Source organism: Eretmochelys imbricata, chromosome 1 (assembly GCF_965152235.1).
Source record: "Eretmochelys imbricata isolate rEreImb1 chromosome 1, rEreImb1.hap1, whole genome shotgun sequence".
In the NCBI taxonomy this organism is placed as follows: domain Eukaryota; kingdom Metazoa; phylum Chordata; order Testudines; family Cheloniidae; genus Eretmochelys; species Eretmochelys imbricata.
The window spans coordinates 57,363,417-57,373,184 of NC_135572.1; positions in this window are offsets into that span (position 1 = coordinate 57,363,417).

The following is a 9,768-nucleotide window of genomic DNA, read 5'->3' on the forward strand; positions in this document are numbered from 1 at the left end:
ATGGGAGGGGGAGGGGCAGGGGCAGCGTACAGCACCCCCGGGGCTGTTCCTCCTCCTAGGAGCAGCAGGGACATGTCCCTGCTTCTGGGGAGCCAGGTAGGGAGCCTGGCAACCCCACTGAAGATTTGGATTGGGAGATATCAGAAATGCTGGTTTCTAGAGCTTTCCAGTTGGTAAAGTGCCAGATAACACAGCTTTTACTGTACATATGGAGATACAGTCAGCAACTTCCTTTCAAGGGACTTGTGACCTGCTTGTGCTAAACAAGGCATCTCCTATCTCTCATCTTTCTCCCTCCCCTTTTTATGAATTCCATTGATTCCTCTGTCACAAAGGGAAGGAGACATAGTTCTTTGTGTACCAGGCACAGTTTTTCATTTTGAAACGTTATTCAGAAATCCCATGCAATTAAAGGTCTGTTGTCCATGGTATTTTTTTAACATCATTCCAAACTTTTAAGGGTTTCATCTACTCTTTGTTGTTGTTCTTCCTGAGAAGAGATTAGAAGTGATGAAACTAGCTTTGAATTAACCAGAAGTACAATACTGACAATTACCCATTTTAAACACAATTTCAAGTTTTTACAGCTTTCCAGGTATGACAGGGCCAGACCCTGCTCATATCATTCATGCATAGAAAGCAAAGAGATATCTTACCTAGGACAAGCAGGATTTGGGTCTATAATTTGTAGAAAGAAAAAGAAAAATTACTCGAGACAATAAATGAATTCTAAACTACATGTCTCTGTAACATAAAATTCCCTTATATTTGTGACCAAATCTCCAGGAAAAACTGTGTAAAGATCAAACAGTACTGCACCACAGTATATTTAATGCAATAATTAGATGCATATTATTACATTCATCTGTAATTTTCTTCTTCTTATGAAGTAAGGACTGAAGGGTAAATTGAACTAGTGCCCAAAGTGGAAATCAGACTAAAGGCTAGTGTACACTGAAAAATTACTTTGGCATTGATACATTTCTCAGGAGTATAAAAAATCCACACCCCTAAGAGACATAGTTAAATCTACCTAAGCCCTGCTGTAGACAGCACTAGGTAGATGGAAGAATTCTTCTGTATTTGTGGATTACCTACAGTGAAGGAGAACTGCGACTGTCGTATTTCAAGTGTAGACATAGCCTGCATCTCTCCTCATTGTGCTCATCTGTCATTATGCTACTCCACTCTTTTTGTTGTTTTTAAAATGAAGGTGAATTTAGTGCAAGGGGAAGGTGCTGGCTTGACAGTTTGAAGTTCTCAGTTTCAGGGTGGGACAGTAAAGAAGGGCAGAAGGATGAGTATTCATGGTCATTTAAGCTCCAGTTTTGCTAAGCATTTAAGAACAGGCCTAATTCTAAACATGAGTTGTCCTATTGATTTCAATTATATTATTCCTATGCTTAAAGTTAAGCACCTGCTTAAATGCTTTGCTGAATGAGGACCTTAATTCTTGGCCCTCTGACTACTGTACAGCTGGATTTGGATTGGTGACTGGGTGTATGTCTACATGGGAATAAAAAACCCGCAGCTGGCCCAGGTCAGCTGACTTGGACTCACACGGCTTCTGGGCTGAAAAATTGCTGTGTAGACATTTGGGCTCAGGCTGGAGCCCATGCTCTGGGACCTTGAGAGGGTGGAGGGCCCCAGAGCTCAGGCTCTGAGCCCAAGCCTCTACGTGGTAATGTTTAGGCCCTCAGCCCAAGTCCTGTGAGCCTGAGTCAGCTGACCAGGGCCAGCAAGGGCTGTGCTGGGGGCCTTTATCCCCATGTAGATGTACCCTGTGAGGTTAAAGGCTCTGCAGTGCATCCCAGTGCATCCATGCCCTGTCCTAGCAGACTCTTTGCACATTAAGGCTTAGGGAAAGGGGTAGGAAATGCTAAAGATATTTTATTTCACTTATAAAATATTAGCAACCTTTTTGTGCCCATTCCTTTCATAGCCAATCTATCACTAAGCACTGACAAGTACAATATAATATTTACCATCACCTGCTCTAGCAACATAAATTCCCACATTAAATATCATTCAGAATTGACTGACGCAAACTGCCTATACACAGCAGATAAGTGAGAGACCACCAAATTCTGATGTAAACTTTATCCAGCCTGAACCCACCTAATACGTTGATGCTGCTATCATTAGAATACATACACTTGGATGGGAATCACAAGAAAATTTATCTGGCCCCACCTGGTGGGCTGTGGCTCTGCAGTACCATATTGTGGAGGGTCAATCTTAGGGTACGTCGACACAGCAGTTAAACACCCATGGCTGGCCTGAGCCCAAACGACTACACAGCAATTTTTAGCCCCGCAGCCTGAGCCCCATGAGCCTGAGTCAGCTGACCTTTATTCCACTTTCGGCGTACCCTGAAAGGCTGAAGCTCAGGACTGTACCTAAGGCTCAGCTTGGGCTGTGGGCATTGTGGAAGCAATGACTAAGGTGCAACCAAAGAAGGTATTAAAATCCACTAGTTGGGGAATGCTAAAAGACACTGGGCCTGCTTCTGGACGGCTTTGCACCTTGTATATTCATTTACACCTTTGAAAATTGATGTCAAATGCTGTTATTCTGATTTGGTAGTGTTTTACACCCACGTTGCACAGGGCTAAATAGCTATGGAAGGTGTGTGGCAGTGGAGAATCAGGCCTGTTATGATTAAGGTACAACAGACTATAAGTTCTCTGGAAAAGAAGAATAGAAGAAAAAAATTATACTGGTTGATGTGGCATCACGTGGTGCTGAGACATAGATTCATAGATATTAAGGTCAGAGGGGACCATTATGATCATCTGAGATTTTCTAAAACCCTATATTAGTATTGAAAAAGCAGGGAAGCAACCACACTGGAGGACTCAGACTCGCGGGGAAAGATAGTGGCACCAAGAAAATGAAGCCAGTCACAGTAATAATGGGAAATAAGATGAGCATTTATAAATGTAATGGGGGTGGGGGGGAGAGTACGTTCATTAGTGATTGAGGAGAGGGATGAAATGAGGGACAACCCAAAAATACAGTAAAGATATTTAGACAATTAGAATGGAGCCTATAAATACCTATTGCTAAGGAGCAGATAGGGAAATACTAGGGAAATAGGAACATATATACATCAGTTAATCTGGATGTGCATCCCAAGATATTATGGAAATTAGTTGGCAATTGTTATTGTTAAATTATGGAAAAGGTACCAAGGAGGGAGGAATTATTTAGTGTAGGACAGTGGGATACAAGGAAGGGGTAATGCACTGAACTGTAGAAAGGAAAAAAATAAGCGTGACTTTCAGGAAATACATCCTGATGCTGAGATACGTTAGACTGTGGAATAGTCTCCCAAGGAATGCCCCACCATTTGGAACTCTTAGGAGTAGCTTGGACAAAACATGGGAAGTAGGCTGGAACAATCCTGAATTGTCATGGGGCTGGACTGGATGATCTAATAGGGGCCATCTGTGTCTTATGTCTGTGGTTCTGTGCTGAGCCCCTGGAGACGAGAGCATGCCATGTGGTATAGCATTGTCCAGGGAACAAATCTGGCCACCTGTCGGAGCAGCACTGAAAGGCTTTGGAGGAAGCTAAGTCCATTTCTTTTCATTGAAGGGGTAAGATCACTGTGACACAGGGCGTGGGAAGGAGGGGGAGGTAAAAGGCAGCACCGTGTGGCACCACTCTCCACCGTCACCACCTCTAGCCAGAGAAGAAATCTGAGGAATTTGTGAATAGGAAAATACCAGAGAAGACAAGACTGGGTATAGGGAAGAGTCAGACAAAAATTGCTCCTGGAAGGCTCAAGGGACTGGTAATAGACTGCAGAGTCTTTCACCATCAGGTGAAAGTTTTTCTCCTTTTTGTTACCAGCAGATGACAATTCAATGTCCTGTAAGGACACCATTGTGGACAGACACACACCACAAAACCTATCACAACTGGCATTAATTGGTACCCTTTCTGGTAATGTCACAAAGTCAGGGGGGAGAGTTGTCCAAGAGCAGAGAGAATACAGAGCCTGAGTGGACTGGCAGCTGAGGTAAGCCTGGAGAGGCACGGAGCAAGCTCAGAGGAGAAAGGCCTAATTCAGAGCTGTTGGTCTCAACATTTTCCTCTTCCACGCCTTCTCTGGGGCAGATTCTGTTCTCATTTATATCAATGTAAATCCCAAGTACCGCCATTGACTTCAGATGAAGTTCAGAGTTAATACCTGATTTACATTAATGGAAGTGAGAGTAGAATTTGGCTCAGGGAAGGCTTGAGAGAGAAAAAGCTGAAACCAACAGCTCTCAATTATATGTTTCTCTTCAGAGCTTTCTATTGTTCCCTCTTCTTTATCAGAGCTTCTCTCCACTGTCATCTCCCTCTGTTCTAGGACGAGTCTGTAAACCGTGGAGTTACATCGTCACAACCAAGAACAGGTATTGGCCTTCTGTCTAGCTCGCGCTCTCTCTCTCTCTCTCGGAGTTAAACTAAGCCAAAGATAGCTTTCTTTCCCCCTTCCCCATGCAAATATCCCTTGTCTGCAGTATTCCAGGGAACATTCCTCAGGAAACACACCACCAATACATATGTTAAAATATCCTGTGAAACTTCTAAAGCAGCAAAGGAGATTATGGCACCAGAAAACAAAGGAACTGGGTGATTCCATGGTATTGGTGTGTGTATGGGAGTGTCTGCTAATATTTGTGCTCACTTATGTCCAAAAAGTTTTTACTGCCATCTCTCCCTCTGTTGCCCACTTTTTGGGGAAGAATGTGAGAGCAAAATATGATTCTTCAAATGCTAAGTCTTATGGAAAAGTCCTATAAAATGTAATAGGCTTATGTACAAACTACTGTAAAAACCAGTCACACGTAATACAACATGAATAGCGTCTATAGGTTTGTTTTTAACCAATCTACATAATTCTGTAACAGGGACACACTTCCCCATTACATTCTGTATTATGGTTTCAAACAAAAATAACTCAAACTCTGCAAAGTTGATCAATTATTAAATTCTGTAGAACTTTTCCATTCAGGGAGCTTAAGAAAGTGTTCCATGCCTAGAAAACTGAACTGCTGGCACACATGATCACATTACATCAGGGTTGTAGCACTTTGGGTCAGATTCTGCTTGGCCCTTCTATGGGTGTATAGATGGGGGGCAGGGACTTCTGGTCTTCGCACAGCTAGGTAAGTACTATATTAAGTAGAACTGCAGTTCCTGCATTCAGGAAGCTCAGAAACTGCTCCATTCCTATTTCCCTGGGAGCATAGGGTGGAGGATGGCTGGGAATATGGGGGAGTCATGACCATAACCTACTGTTCACTTGTCTGGGAAGTGGGACTGGCTCACTCAAAGAAGTAGGTTGCACCACCTAAACAGACGTCATAGCGGGAGTACGTCCCCTGTGTGCCTAAGGCACTGCAGGAACATGCTACATCTGTGAGACAGAACACACCCTACTGCCCCATCTTGGGCAGAGAAGGTTCGCACCGACCTCCAACTGGCACTGTTCCTTAAAGGCACAGTTAGCCCTTTACTGCTATTTTCATTTAAATGGATACATGTGGATCAATAATACTTCAATTAAAGAGAGATAAATTTCAATAGCAATTTATTTTTTCAACACACACACTGGCGGATCTATCTTCCTATGCACACAATCCAGCCATAGGGCCAACTTCTGCTCTCCATCCAATCCGTGTAACACGAACAAAGTCAATGCACTGAAATCACTGGGATTACACAAGTATAGCCAAAATATGACTTATAATTTCCCAGGGTAGATGTGCTAATGCACAGATGTGATTACTTAGGCAGTGTACATAGTTAGGTATTCTTACTGCACTCTTCACTGTGGTGTCTGAGCACCTAACCAAAAATCACTCTGTCTATCCTTGGTTCTCTCTAGTTTTCTCTCCCTTCCCAACAGTGTATCTCAAAGCCAGGTTTTTTTTAATTTGGGGGAAAGCCCTGAGGCAATAATGGGTTTTACATATCATCCTGGATGTGTCAAGACTGAAGGTGGTTCTCAGCTCTCATGGAAGGGCTTTCCATACCCACAAGAACATTGTCTCCTATTGCAGGGGTTCTCAATCTTCTTCTTTCTGAGCCCCCCCCCCGCCCAACATGCTATAAAAACTCCACAGCCCACCTGTGTCACAAAAACTGGTTTTCTGTATATACAAGCCAGGGCTGGCATTAGGGGGAAGCAAGCAAGGCAATTGCCGGGGCCCCCCAGGAAGCTACATTGCTCAGGCTTTGGCTTCTGCCCCAGATGGTGGGGCTCTGGGCCCTGGGCTTCAGCCCCATGCAATGGAGCTTTGGCCTTCTGCCCTGGGCCCCAGTGAGTCTATTGCTGGCCCTGCTTGGTGGACCCCCTGAAACCTGCTCATGGCCCCCCAGGGGGCCCCGGACCCCTTGTTGAGAACCACTGCTCTACTGGTACTAGTTTTACTGTTGCTTGACCATTCGAGTACCACTGATGATTACTGCTGATGTGGTAAGGCCTGAACTTTGATCAAGAGCTGGTCCTTGAGATAGTCTGGACATGAATCATCAAAAAGAAGCCTTTGAATTTGAGCCAGTATTTGGTGGCGAGCCACTGAAGCATCCAGAGTCTCACCCTAATGTGTTTGCATCCGTGGGCTGCTGCACACTGAATAGGGTGACCAGATAGCAAGTGTGAAAAATCGGGACTCTTTTTTTCCGAGGGAGGAGGGTGGGTTGTGTATATACAACAAAGCCCCTAATATTGGGGAGGATCCGATAATAGTGGGCCATCTGGTCACTCTAATGCTGAACTAGCAAGAGCTTATCCAAACCCACTCATTTTATTGCAGACACACAGCTTTGCTGTTGTTGCGATGGAAGGTCACAAATGAGTAGTTCACCGTGGTGAGGACTGCTTCCATCAGGAGGAATCATAGCCTTGTGGTCAGCCATAGCTGGAAGGAGAGTTTATTAGCAACTGTAACTATTTGAGTTTTCAGTAGCAGCAAAGAAGACTCTTAGGCCAGAGTATCAGATTGATGATTGGAGAAGAGTCTCTTATGGTGTTATGGTGCTGGCTTTCATACTTCCCAATCTTCTTGTGCATTTGATCAACTTCTCTGGGTTACAGAACAGTGTCTTACTGATGATAAGTAAGATGGATGAATGCCTGGTTCATTTAAGTGAGACTAATCTCCCTACATTTTTCTGATTAAGTGATATAAAAATTGAGTTTCCGTGGGCAAAACTGTCCTCTAAATAGGACCCAGAAATTGGTCAAACCTTAAAATGAAGGAGAGTTTTCATACATTCTGTAATAGGCAGAATTCAAAAAAGAGGCGAGAAACTCCAGCATGGGCAGACATGTCTGAATTGGTCAAACTTATTTGAATTTAAAAACGTCTAGATCCAGGGAAGAGTGAAAGTTCAGTATGTCCTTATTTTAACTGAATTAGTTCTCCTATCCCTGCCTCGTAGGTGAATATGGCTTAGTGATCTCTGCTGGGAAGGTACAATAAGTGTGACTTATAGAAGGATCATCTTAGCTCTTCATTCTTCCTTGGTGTATAAATTGACCTTCATAGATGTGTAGATTGTAAGACCAGTGGTCCCCACTGTGATCATATAGTTTGACCTTCTGCATAGCACAGGCCACCGAACTTCCCCAAAATAATTCCTAGAACAGATCTTCTAGAAAAACATTCAATCTTGATTTAAAAATTGTCAGTGATGGAAAATCCACCACTACAGTCGGTAAATTGTTTCAATAGTTAATTACTCCCACCATAAAAGATTTACACTGTATTTCTAGGCTGAATTTTTCTAGCTTCAACTTCCAGTCAGTGGGTTGTATTATAGCTTTCTCTGATAGATTAAACAGCCCATTATTAAATATTTGTTCCCCGTGTAGATACGTATATACTGTAATGTAACCCTTAATCTTTTCTTTCTGAAGACGAATAGATTGAGCTCCTTGAATCAGTCACTATAAGTCACTGTTTTCTAATCCTTTAATCATTCTCGGGGCTCTTCTCTGAACCCTCTCCAAATTTATCAAAATCCTTCTTGAATTGTGGGCACCAGAACTGGACATGCTATTCCAGCAGTTGTTGCACCAGCGCCAAATACACATGTAAAATAACCTCTGTAATCCTCCTTGAGAATCCCCTGTTTATGCATTGCAGGATTGCATTAGCTCTTTTGGCCACAGCATCACACTGGATACTCACATGCAGCTGAGTAGCCACACATTTGCCCAAATCTTTTTCAGAGTCACTGCTTTCCACAATAGAGTCCCCTATCCTGTCAGTATGGCCTACATTCTTTGTTTCCAAATGTATGCACTTACATTTAGCTGTATTAAAACGCATATTGTTTGCTTGCACTCTGTTTACCAAGCGATCTAGATCGCTCTGAATCAGTGACCTGTCCTCTTCGTTATTTACCATTCCCCACATTTTTGTGTCATCTGCAAACTTTGCCAGTAATAATTTTATGTTTTGTTTCAGATCATTGATAAAGATGTTAATAGCATAGAGCGAAGAACCAATCCCTGAGGGACCCCACTGGAAACAGACCCCCTTAATGACGATTCCCTGTTTACAGTCACATTTTGAGACCTATCAATTAAACTATTTTTAATCAAGTTGATGTGTGCCATGTTAATTTTATATCATTCTAGTTTTTTAATCAAAACGTTGTGCAGTACCAAGTCATTCTCCTTATAGAAGTCTAAGTATATTACATCAATGCTATTACCTTTATCAACCAAACTTACAACCTTATAAAAAAAAATCAAGTTAGTTTAGCAAGATCTTTTTTCTATAAATTCATGTTGATTTGCATTAATCACATTACCCTCCTTTAGCTCTTAATTAATCGAGCCCTATATCAGCTGCTCCATTATCTTGCCCAGGATTGATCTCAGGCTGACACGTCTATAGTTATCTGGGTCATCCCATTTACCTTTTTAAAAATTAGCCCAACATTAGCTTTCTTCCAATCTTCTGGAACTTCCCCAGTGCTCCAAGACTTATTGTATCAACATTAACAGTATAGTTAGCTCCTCACCTAGCTCTTTTAAAACTCCTGGATGCAAGTTATCTGGACTTGTTGATTTAAAAATGTCTCACTTTAGTAGTTTCTTTGTAACATCCTCAGAGATAGAAGTGGAATAGAAGCTGTTATCATCACCATATGATGAGACTACTGCATCTGTTGTCCCCCAGCCCCACAAAAAGAACAGAAATATTTATTGAATGTTTCTGCCTTTTCTGCATTATCATTGATAAGTCTACCATTTCCATCTAACAATGCACCAATACCTTGTCAGGATTCTTTTTGGTTCCTAATATATTTTAAAAAACTCCTTGTTATTGTCTTTATCTCTGCTGACCATAGAAGTCTTCTTGTGTACCTTGGCTTCTCTTATCAATTTTCTTCAATTCCTAACTTCTCATTTACATTCATTACTATCAACTTCCCCTTTCTTCCATTTGTTATGTATTATTTTTTAATTTTTTACAGCTGCCTTCATGTCCCCTCTAAAGCATATTGGTTTTTTTTTAACCAGCACAGCTTTCTTCCTCAGTTGTGGAATTGTTCTTTTTGGGCCCCTAGTAGGGTCTGCTTAAGTGATTCCCAATTATCACTCATATTTTGCTGAATAAATTCTTCCTCACAGCTGATTTGGTTCATAAATTGTTTTCAGTTTTGTGAAATTGACCCTATTAAAGCACCAACTATTTATATTACTGGTCTGACTTTGTTTTGCTTGTACATGATAAACGTGATCAAGTC